At 40.2% G+C, this 11,267-nt stretch overlaps 1 long non-coding RNA gene across 1 annotated transcript; it reads right to left on the bottom strand.

Annotated features, from left to right (window-relative positions):
* LOC120098821 (uncharacterized) lies at window positions 1-6,163 on the bottom strand. The gene is made up of 3 exons (XR_015645803.1): window positions 5,900-6,163; window positions 2,192-2,290; window positions 1-189 (listed from the first exon to the last, which is right to left on the bottom strand). It is a non-coding gene; the product is annotated as an uncharacterized LOC120098821 (long non-coding RNA).
* Between the last annotated feature and the right edge of the window lie 5,104 nt (window positions 6,164-11,267).

The following is an 11,267-nucleotide window of genomic DNA, read 5'->3' on the forward strand; positions in this document are numbered from 1 at the left end:
GAACATGGTGGTTCTTGCTTTAATTCCAGCACTCTGGGGGCAGACAAGCAGATGTCTAGGAGTTCAAAGCCAGACTGGTCTGTATGGTAAGTCCCAAGCCTGCCAAGACTTTGTCTTACAAACAAAAACGGCAGGAAACATCAGTAACAAGAAAGTTTCTGGGGGTCATGGTGTAGAGTATTCAGTATGCTAAGGAGAAGAAGAAACATCTAGTTTTAAACTTGAGGAAGATAAAAGAGTGTATCAAATTTCTCAATGGTCCTGAATTGTGCTCTACAATGAGCTAAAATAGAAAATTCATGCTGTGGTTTTAGCTTGGTGTCAGAGTCCTAGCTTAGCATATTTGAGTCCCTGGCTCAATACACCATATGCAAAATAAATGAAATAAAATGCCATATCTATCTATCTATCTATCTATCTATCTATCTATCTATCTATCTATCTATCTATGTATGTTAGTGGAATATATATATATGGATATATGGAGCTGGGGACCGAACCCAGGGCCTTTCACTTGCTAGGCAAGCACTCTACCACTGAGCTAAATCCCCAACCCCTTATATTTTTATTAAAATAAAATATTGCCAAAATGTTGGATGTGGAGACGTGAAACTATTTCTCCAAGGAAACAATTGCCAAGAAACCTATTTTTTTCCTTAGCCTCTTCAGTCATTACATTAAAGAAATGAAAGTCAAAACCATCATAATTTTTGCTTTATACCCATTAGACAGAGACAGAGACAAAGACAGAGAGACAGAGAGGGGCAAGCAAACCCAGGAATAACACATGCCTATAATGTAGCCTCTCAGGCAGAGGCCCAGGAAACAAAAGCAATTTGCTCTGCACAGTGATTTCCAAGTGAGCCAGGACTCAGAGAGAGGGTTTCAAGAAAAAGAAAAGGAAAATAAAAATAATAAATAAATAAATAAATAAATAAATAAATAAATAAAGCAAGCAAGCAAGCCAAGAGAAGACGGAGGCTATGGCTCAGTGAGTTAAGCATGAGGACCCACGTTCAGGTTCCATGAGAACATCCCCAGTGCTGCAAACCTGGGTGTCCCTAACACTAGCACTGGGGATGTGGGTTTAGCCAGAGCACTGGGGCTCATAGGGTGTTCTGACTAGTGCAGTCACTCACACTGCAAGCTCTAGCTTTAGTGAGAGACTGTGTATCATGGAATCAGATGGAATCACATGGAGAATGGCTCTGTGCTTAGCAGACCGTGCTGTTCTTTCAAAGAATCTTGAGTTCATTTCCCAGCACCTACATAGTGGTGGCTGCAACTCCAGCTCCAGGACATCCGGCAGTCTCTCCTAGACACCAACGAAATCCTACACTCATGGCTTACACTTATACAGACATATGACCTAGGCATAAATATAGATAGATATGAGAAAGATAAATAAGTAGAGGCTAGAAAAATGGCTCAGAGATTAAAACTCTACTCTTCCAGAGGATCTGGATTTCATTACAAGCAGCAATGTGGCAGCTTACATTGTCTATCAATACACTGACACACTCTTCTGGTCTGTCCCTATAGCCACCAGGCACACATGAGGTACAGACATAAATGCAATAAAAACTTCTAGACACTTTTTAAAAAGAAAGTTGCTCAGGGTGGTGATGGTGGCGATGGTGGCACATGCTTTTAATCCCAGCACTCAGGAGGCAGAGCCAGGTGGATCTTTGAGTTCAACTTGATCTAGAGAGCCAGTTTCAGTCCAGCCAGGGCTACACAGAGATCTAACAAAAAACTGCAGAAGAGTTACTCAATGCTGACCTCTGATTTTCACTCACTTGTGCCCTTGCAAGCACACATGCAAACACACCCAAAGAAATAAATAAGCCAATAAATAAAACTTTTCAAAAAATTGTGGTTCGTGTGGGGTTGGGGGTGGGGATGGGGAGAGGTTGGCAAGGATGCAGCACATTTCTTGTGAGAACATAAAATAGTACAGCCACTGTAAAAATAGCTGAACATTTTGTCAAAAGATAAATATAGAATTATCATATGACCCAGAATTGCACCCTGTGTTACACTGTATCCCCAAAGGGCTTGAAAACAGTTCAAAGAGAAGTGTGAATTTTATATAGAGGAGAGAAAAGAGAGAGAGAGAGGAAAAAACTGAAGCAGGGTCAAATTATGCAATCCTGCCTAAACTGTTATATACCATGCAGACAAAGCTGACCTTCAACTCAAAGGAATCTAGGAAGATTGGTATAAGATATTCCTCCATGGTCAGTTGGAAAACTCTTCCTTCTGCTGATCTGGGTTCTTTGTTGTAGTTCTGTAATAAAGGACATTGAGAGTAACTCAAAAGTTTGGCTATTAGAGTGGATTTATATAGCTTCATAACAAAGAAATAATAAATTTGGAGTCAGGTGGGTTTGATGAAATCCCAAGTCAACCAAACTGCCCCTTGTCAAAAACAAAAAAACAAAACATTGTTACACAGGTCTGCTATCCCAATTACTCAAGAAGAAGGAACTCAAATTCAAGGCATGTATGTTATAAACTAAATTCAAGTCCAGCTTGGTAACTCTGTGAGACTCTGTCTTTAACATACAAAAAGGACAATGTTTCCAAGAAGACTGGGCAATACAATCAGGTAAACCATCTAAACAACCCCATATGTCCTAAAGAAATAGAAGCAGTTATTAAAATTCTCCCAACCAAAAAGAGCCCAGGACCAGATGGGTTTAGTGCAGAATTCAATCAGACCTTCATAGAAGACCTCATATCAATAGTGTCCAAACTATTCCTCAAAATAGAAAACGGAGCACTACAGAATTCCTTCTATGAAGCCACAATTACACTTATACTGAAACCACACAAAGACCCAATAAAGAAAGAGAACTTCAGAGCAATTTTCCTTATAAATATCGATGCAAAAAATACTCAATAAAATTCTCGCAAACTGAATCCAAGAACACATCAAAACCATCATCCATCATGATCATCCTAGGGATGCAGGGATGATTCAATATATGAAAATCCATCAATGTAATCCAGTATATAAACAATCTCAAAGGAAAAAAAAATACATGATCATTTCATTAGATGCTGAGAAAGCATTTGACAAAATTCAACACCCCTTCATGATAAAAGTCCTGGAAAGATCAGGAATTCAAGGCCCATACCTGAACATAGTAAAAGCAATATACAGCAAACCACTAGCTAACATCAAACTAAATTAGGGAAATGACACCCTTCACAATAGTCCCAAATACTATGAAATACCTCATTGAGACTCTTTCCAATCAAGTTAAAGATCTGTATGATAAGAACTTCAAGTCTCTAAAGAAAGAAATTGAAGAAGACCTCAGAAGATGGAAAGATCTCCCAGACTCATGGATGGGCAGGATTAATATAGTAAAGATGGCCATTTTGCCAAAAGCAATCTACAGATTCAAAGCAATTCCTATCACAATTCCAACTCAATTCCTCACAGAGTTAGAAAGAGCAACTTTTTTTTTTTTCCCGGAGCTGGGGACCGAACCCAGGGCCTTGCGCTTCCTAGGCAAGCGCTCTACCACTGAGCTAAATCCCCAACCCCAGAAAGAGCAACTTTTAAATTCATTTGGAACAACAACAACAACAACAACAACAACAACAACAACAACAACAGCAACAACAACAAACCAGGATAGTGAAAACTATACTCAACAACAGAACTGGGAGAATCACCAACCTTGATCTCAAGCAGTATTACAGAGCAATAGTGATGAAAACTGTATGGTATTGGTAAAGAGACAGGCAGGTAGATCAGTGGAATAGAATTGAAGACCCAGAAATGAACCCACACACCTATGGTCACTTGATAGCATTTTCAACAAATGGTTCAACTGGAGGTCAGCATGTAGAAGAATGCAAATCGATCCATTCTTATCGCCTTGTACAAAGCTTAAGTCCAAGTGGATCAAGATACACTCAAACTAATAGAAGAAAAAGTGGGGAAGAGTCTTGATCACATGGGCACTGGGGAAAATTTCCTGAAGAAAACACCAATGGATTATGCTCTAAGATCAAGAATCGACAAATGGGATCTCATAAAACTGCAAGGCAAAGGACACTGTCATTAGGACAAAATGGCAACCAACAGATTGGGAAAAGATCTTTACCAATCCTACATCTGAGGGCTAATATCTAAAATATACAAAGAACTCAAGAAGTTAGATTCCAGAGACCCAAAGTAATAATAATAACAACCCTATTAAACCCTATTAAATAATCCTATTAAAATGGGGTTCAGAGCTAAACGAAGAATTCTCAGCTGAGGAATATCAAAGGGCTGAGAAGTACCTAAAGAAATGTTCAACATCCTTAATCATCAGGAAAATGCAAATCAAAACAGTCCTGAGATTCCACCTCACACCAGTCAGAATGCCTAAGATTAAAAACTCAGGTGACAACAGATGCTGTCCAGGATGTGGAGAAAGAGGAACACTCCTCCATTGTTGGTGGGATTGCAGACTGGTACAACCATTCTGGAAATCAGTCTGGAGGTTCCTCAGATACTGAGGACCCAGCTATACCTCTCCTGGGCATATACCCAAAAGATGCTCCAACATACAACAAAGACACGTGCTCCACTTTGTTCATAGCAGCCTTATTTATAATAGCCAGAACCTGGAAAGAACCCAGATACCCTTCATCAGGGGAATGGTACGTTTACACAATGGAGTACTACTCAGCTATCAAAAACAGTTACTTCATGAAATTCATAGGCAAATGGATTGAACTAGAAAATATCTGAGTGAGGTAACTCAATTACAGAAAACACACATGGTATGCACTCACTGATTAGCCCAAAACCTCGAATTACCCAAGACACAATTCACAGACGACAGGAAGCTCAAGAAGAAGGATGACCAAAGTACAGATGCTTCACTCCTTCTTAAAAGGTGGAACAAAAATATTCGTAGGAGGGGATATGGAAGCAAAGTTTGGGCCAGAGGCTGAAGGAATGGCCATTCACAGCCTGCCCTACATGTGGACCATATATACAGACACCAAAACTAGATAAGATTGATGAAACTAAGAAGTGCATGCTGAAAGGAACTGGATATAGATCTCTCCTGAGAGACACATCCAGAGCATGTCCAATACAGAGGTCAATGCTAGCAGCAAACCACTGAACTGAGAACAGGACCCCCTTGGGAGGAATTAGAGGAAGGATTGAAAGAGTTGAAGGAGCTTGCAACCCCATAAAAACAACCAACCTGAGCCTCCAGGGACTAAATCACTATCGAAAGACTATACATGGACTGACCCAGGGCTCCAACTGCTTATGTAGCAGAGAATAGCGTTGTTGGGGCAGCAGTGGAAGGGGAAGCCCTTGGTCCTGCCAAGGTTGGATCCCCGGTGCAGGAGAATATGGGGGGGCAGTAAGGGGGATGTATGAGGGGGGAATACCCATATGTTGGAGGGGTAGGGGAGGGGATGGGGGCTTATGGACAGGAAACCGGAAAGTGGAATAACATTTGCAATGTAAGTAAAGAAACATATCTAATAAAAAATTAAAAAAAATAGGTCTACCTAAAACATTTTGATTCAAATCTGAAGCCTTGTTAGATATTAAAACTGTTACCTGATTCTACTGCATAGTTGTCCCCTGTAACTACATAACAAATACATACAGCTAGCAAATAACTTCTGGAAGCAGACAGCAATATACTAGATGTTTCTATCTGAATATCCTTCCAATCAAAAGTTTAGGAATGTATGCAGCTCGTGGTGAAGGGCATGTCTAGCATGCCCTATATTTAAGCTCCAATGCTACAAAAAAAAAAATTCTAGGAATTAAGTAAATTTTTTAAGAGAAAAAAAAATTCCTCTTAGACATAAACCAGTGATTTGAATATGTTTGACCTAAGAAGTGGCAATTAGATCATACCTCTTCGAAGGAAATGAATTACTATCATGGTGGTCTTTTGATCTCCAGCCAGTAAAAAACAGCCCCTCCTACTATTCTGCTGGAAGACAGTCTCTTCCTCTGTCTTCTCATGAAGATGCCCAACTCTCACTCCTTTTCCAGCATTATGCCTGCGTACATGCTGACATGCTTCCTTTTATGATGGTAATGGACTAAACATTTGAAAGTACAAGCCAGGCCCAAATTAAACATTTGCCATTATGGGAGTTGCCTTGGTCACAGTGTCTCTTCTTAGCAATGGAAATTCTACAATAGAAGTTGGAACCCTGGACATAAGTATTGCTCTGATAGGTCTGACCATGCTTTTGTTTGGAGCAATGTGGATTTTTAGACTTTGGATTTATACATGTGTTAAGAGGAACTTAAGGGGCCATCCTAGTAGGAATATGGAACACATATATACTGAGGGTGATTTGAAATTTGTATATAGATTTTATGATGTTTTGCTGAAGAATGTTGCTGCCTTTTGCCATTGTCTGAATGGTGTCCTTCAGGCTAAGGTTAAAAAGTTTGTATTAATTGCACTGACAAAAGAGTACTCAGAAAAGTCAGCATAGCCTTTGGCCTGGGTTTACTCTCATGATGATTGTTTTGATCAAGCATAATAAACGTACAAAGGAAAATATGAAATGTAAGGTTCAAACAGAAAAAGACTCACAAGGAAGAAGAATGAAGCTAAATCCTGTGATGAAGAATATTAAATGGTTTTAAAGGAATGATGATGTTATTCAGCTATACTTATGGATTTGCAGTTGTACAAAGGAGAACTGTATCATATCATGTTAAGCATTATTGTTACCTGGTTTTAAGATCTAGAAGGAAATACTTATAGGTCCAGGCATGGTGGTACATGCCTTAAATCCCAGGAGATAAGAGTCAGGCAGATTTCTGGTTCAAGGCATCCTGGTACAGATCAAGTTTTAAAGTAAAGTGAACCTTAGGTTCGGGCAAAGTGTTACACACCTTTTATCCCAGCATTCAGGAGACAGAGTCATTCACATCTCTGAGTTCAAGGTTAATCTAAGAGCAAGTTCCAGGACAGCCAAGCTTAGGTCATTGAAAAATAGAAACCTGGTGATAATCTAATAGAAGAGAACATGTTCCAGCCCCACCAAACAGCAGAACTCACTTTGTCATGTGGCTCTGGCTTTAGAGGCAAGGATAGAAGGGACTACTGAGACAATTAACACTGGTTATCTGTAGTTAAAAAATTAGCAGTAATGAAGAAGAAACCAGTATCACTGAGGTAAAAATCTTCTCGTAAGTGTTTTTTGAGATGACAAAGAATCCATGTTCCAGAAATGGCTGAGGTTGTACCTTGTGGTATAGCTGGATTTGATAATATGCAAGAACCATCCAGGTAGAATTGTTTTCGAAGGCCTGAAGGTGTCGTGCATCAGCTAAGAAGTCACACCATGAATTGAGTGTATGAGAGGAAAACAGTGAAGCCATGTTACAGCAGAAGATTCTAATTTATTGAAGATGCTTGTCCCATGGGATGAGTAGAAAGAACAGATGCAGTAGTAGAATGAAATCAACCAGAACCTAGAGTGCTATAGAGGGAAGAGGTGGAGAAGTGACCCAATTTCTTTTGAGGAGTGCAGAAGATAATCTGTGAATCTGAGATATTGGAACAACAAGCTGTTATATTGAAGTTACCTTGAAGGCCCCAAGATTTTGAGATGTCAGAGCTATTGAATACCTGCTCTGGAAAACTGCCTTCTGGGAATAAAACCAGCCAAAGAGAAAGAAGAGTGCTGTAATGAATAAAGCAGAAAGGACTTTTAGAAAGCTTTGATATCAGACATGGAAATGCAGAGTTTGAAGATTGCCCAGCTGGCTTTGGGTCTTCTTTTGGTCTAGTACTTCCTCACAATGGCATTTAGGAATGGTGAAGTATATCCTGTGAATCTGGAGGTTTATTATGGGCTCCTTGTTTTTGAAAATAAAGGGGATTACAATTATAGGATTGGGCGAATTTCCAAAGAGTCTTTGAAATTTGAAGTTTTAACATTTTTGTGACTGCTATTGGTAATGGGGACTTTTGAAGTTGGAGCGCATGTATTTTGCATTATGCTATACTTACATGTGTTCCCCAAATATATATGGGTTTGAACAATCATATGGGGACCAGGGAGTAGAATGTACTAGTTTGAATATACTTGCCCCAGGAAATAGCATTACTGGAGCTGTGGCCTTGTTTGAGGAAGTATGTTAATGTGGGGGTGGACTTTAAAGTTCCCACCAGCTAGAAGCGCCTCCCGCTTTGAATGAAGATAATTCGTGTAGAAACTGCGATTCCTTTCTTGAAACGCTTGCTATGTGTATATCATGAAAAGTACACTTAATACACGAGAGTCCTGGTTGGAACAAAGAGAATTCGCCAAGAATCTGCGATTCCTTTCATGAAACGCTTGCCCTGAGTATATCTTGAAAAGTACGCTTGCTGCAAGCGAGTTCCTATTGGAACAAAGAGAATTTACCAAGAATCTGCGATTCCTTTTGTGAAACGCTTGCCCTGACTATATCTTGAAAAGTATGCTTGCTGCAAGCGAGTTCCTATTGGAACAAAGAGAATTCGCTAAGAAACTGCGATTCCATTTGCGAAATGCTTGCTGTGTCTATATCTTGAAAACTATGCCTGCTGCAAGTGTGTCCCACTTGAAACGAAGAGAATTCACCAAGAAACTGCGATTCCGTTCGTGAAACGCTTGCTGTGTCTATATCTTGAAAAGTATGCTTGCTGCAAGCGAATCCCACTTGGAACAAAGAGAATTCACCAAGAAACTTTGATTCCGTTTGTGAAATGCTTGCTGTGTCTATAACTTAAAACATATGCTTGATACAAACACAACCAGCTTGAAACGAATAGAATTCGCCAAGAAACTACGATTCTGTTCGTGAAACACTTGCTGTGACTATATCATGAAAAGTACACTTGATACACAAGGGCTCTGGTTGGAACAAAGAGAATTTGCCAAGAACCTGCGATTCCTTTCGTGAAACACTTGCCCTGCTTATATCTTGAAAAGTACGCCTGCTACAAGTGAGTCCCGCTTGGAACGAAGAGAATTCACCAAGAAACTGTGATTCCGTTCGCAATACGCTTGCTGTGTCTATATCTTGAAAACGACAAAAATCTTTGATTCCGTTCTTGAAGTGCTTGCTGCGTCTTAAAACATGTGCTTGCTACAAGCATGACCAGCTTGGAACAAAGAGAATTTGCCAAGAAACTGTGATTCCATTCACGAAATGCTTGATTTGTGTGTATTCATAAAAGTACGCTTATTAAAAACGCAACCTGCATTGAACGAAGAGAATCCGCCCAGAAAGTGTGATTCTGTTCGAGAAACTCTTGCTCTGTTTATATCTTGAAAAGTATGCTTGCTACAAGCGAGTCCCTCTTGGAACAAAGGGAATTTGCCAAGAAATTGCAATTCCATTTGCGAAATGCTTGCTGTGTCTATACCATGAAAACTCTGCTTGCTACAAGCACGACCAGTTTGGAACAAAGAGAATTCGCAAAGAAACTACAATTTCATTCCCGAAAGGCTCGCTGTGTCTCTATCTTGAAAACTATGCCTGCTACAAATGAGTTCCGCTTGAAACGAAGAGAATTTGCCAAGAAACTGCGATTCTTTTTGCGAAACGCTTGCATTGTGTATATCTTGAAAAGTACACTTGGTGCAAGCGAATCCCACTTGGAATGAAGAAAATTCGCTTAGAAACTTCAGCTCCATTCGCGAAAAATTTCTCTGCCTATATTTTGAGAACTATGCCTGCTACAAGTGAGTCCCACTTGGAACGAAGAGAATTCGCTTAGAAACGGCAGCTCCATTAGCGAAAACTTGACCTGTCTATATCTTGAAAATAACGCGGGGTTGGGGATTTAGCTCAGTGGTAGAGCGCTTGCCTAGCAAGCTCAAGGCCCTGGGTTCGGTCCCCAGCTCCGAAAAAAAAGAAAAAAGAAAAAAAAAAAAAGAAAATAACGCCTGCTACAAGTGAGTCCCGCTTGGAATGAGGAGAATTCGCTTAGCAACTGCAGCTCCATTCGCAAAAACTTCCCCTTCCTATATCGTCAAAACGAGTCCCGCTTGGAACGAAGAGAATTCGCTTAGAAACTGCAGCTCCATTCGGGAAAACTTGCACTGACTATATCTTGAAAACTACGCTTGCTACAAGTGAGTCCCGCTTGGAAAGAAGAGAATTCAATTAGAAACTGCAGTTCCATTCGAGAAAACTTTCCCTGCCTCTATCTTGAATACTACACCTGCTACAAAGAGTCCTGCTTGGAACAAAGAGAATTCACTTATAAACTATAGGTCCTTACGGGAAAAATTTCCCTGGCTATTTCTTGAAAATTGTGCCTGATACAAGTGAGTCCCACTTGGAACGAAGAGAATTCGGTTAGAAACTGCAGTTCCAATTGCGAAAACATTCCCGGCTATATCTTGAAAACTGTGCCTGAAACAAGTGATCCCCGCTTGGAACAAAGAGAATACGCCTTGAAACTGCAGCTCCAATGCGAAAACTTACCCTGCCTGTATATTGAATACTGCACCTGCTACAAGAGAGTCCTGCTTGGAACGAAGAGAATTCGTTTATAAACTGAAGCTCTATAGGAGAAAACTTTCCCTGCCTTTATCTTAAAAACTACACCTGCTACAAGTGGTTCCCACGTGGATGAAAGATAATTCACTTAGAAACTGCAGCAGCACGAGAAATACACCTGCCAGAGTAGTTCCCACTTGGATCGAAGAGAATTCGCTTAGAAACTGTAGCTCCATTCGCGAAAATTATCCCTGGCTATATATAGAGAACTATGCCTGATACAAGTGAGTCCCCCTTGGAACAAAGAGAATTCGCTTAGAAACAACAGCTCCAATTCCAAAAACATTTCCACTCTATATCTTGAAAACTACGCCTGATGAAGAGAGTCCCGCTTGTAACGAAGAGAATTCGCTTAAAAAGTGCAGTTTCAATCGCGAAAATTTCCCCTGCCTATATCTTGAAATCTACGCTTCCTAGAAGTGATTCCCGCTTGGAACGAAGAGAATTCACTTAGAAAGTGCAGCTCCAAAAGCGAAAATTTTACCTGCCTATATTTTGAAAATTATGCCCGCTACAAGTGGTTGCCACTTGGAATGAAGAGAATTCGCTGAGAAAGTACAGCTCCACTTGTGAAAACTTTCCCTGCCTATATCAAGAAACCTACGCCTGCTACAATAGAGTCCCGCTTGGAAAGAAGACAATTCACTTAGAAAGTGCAGCTCCGTACGCGAAAATTGTACCTGCCTATATTTTGAAAATTACGCTCCCTACAAGTGGT

The sequence above is a fragment of the Rattus norvegicus genome, chromosome 20, assembly GCF_021556685.1.
Source record: "Rattus norvegicus strain SHRSP/BbbUtx chromosome 20, alternate assembly SHRSP_T2T, whole genome shotgun sequence".
Taxonomy (NCBI): Eukaryota; Metazoa; Chordata; class Mammalia; order Rodentia; family Muridae; genus Rattus; species Rattus norvegicus.